We start from the raw sequence: 564 nt of genomic DNA, 5'->3' as shown, positions 1-564 counted from the left end.
GAGCAGCACGTTTCAGCACAGGTGTGAAAGAAAGGTTCTTGTTTGTTCAAGTCGCTTTCACTAAAACAGGGAAAAGGAGGAACGGTCAGTGGCTGCCGTGTCAGTGCTGCCGTGTCGGTGGCTGCCGTGTTGGTGCTGCCGTGTCAGTGGCTGCCGTGTCGGTGGCTGCAAACACAGCCTCCAAACTTCTTTGAAGTGGAACACTGAGTAACCTAATAAGCTACTGTTTTCTCACAACATCTGCTTGTCAGCGCTGCCTCTAACCCCGCCTCTGCCAGCCAACCAAGAAAAGAAGGAAAGGAAGAATGAAGCAAAAAAGGGAAATTAAAAAGAGAGAAAGAATGGAAGAAAGAAAGGAAGAAAAAAGAAAGAAAAGGGAGAAAGAAACCAAACCCCCTCACCTGGTAATTGGGTGCAATTACAGCCAAATAATCTCCTTTTATAATTGAAACTCTTCTTCATGTGTTAGCGGCCTAAGTTATTGTGCCTTTCTGTTGACAAAATCAAAAGTATAATTTGCTGATCAAGAGTTAGCATGTAGCTCATAAATCAAAACAAGAGAAT

The 564-nt window shown here is 43.8% G+C and overlaps 1 protein-coding gene across 4 annotated transcripts in view; it reads right to left on the bottom strand.

Annotated features, from left to right (window-relative positions):
• Positions 1–564, bottom strand: part of cep112 (centrosomal protein 112) — a 79,520-nt gene that overhangs the window by 22,832 nt on the left and 56,124 nt on the right. The window lies entirely within an intron of this gene.

Source organism: Cynoglossus semilaevis, chromosome 17 (assembly GCF_000523025.1).
Source record: "Cynoglossus semilaevis isolate Cse_v1.0 chromosome 17, Cse_v1.0, whole genome shotgun sequence".
Lineage (NCBI taxonomy): Eukaryota > Metazoa > Chordata > Actinopteri > Pleuronectiformes > Cynoglossidae > Cynoglossus > Cynoglossus semilaevis.
Note: the sequence above shows the minus strand (reverse complement) of the source record. Positions and strands in the feature narration are given on the sequence as shown.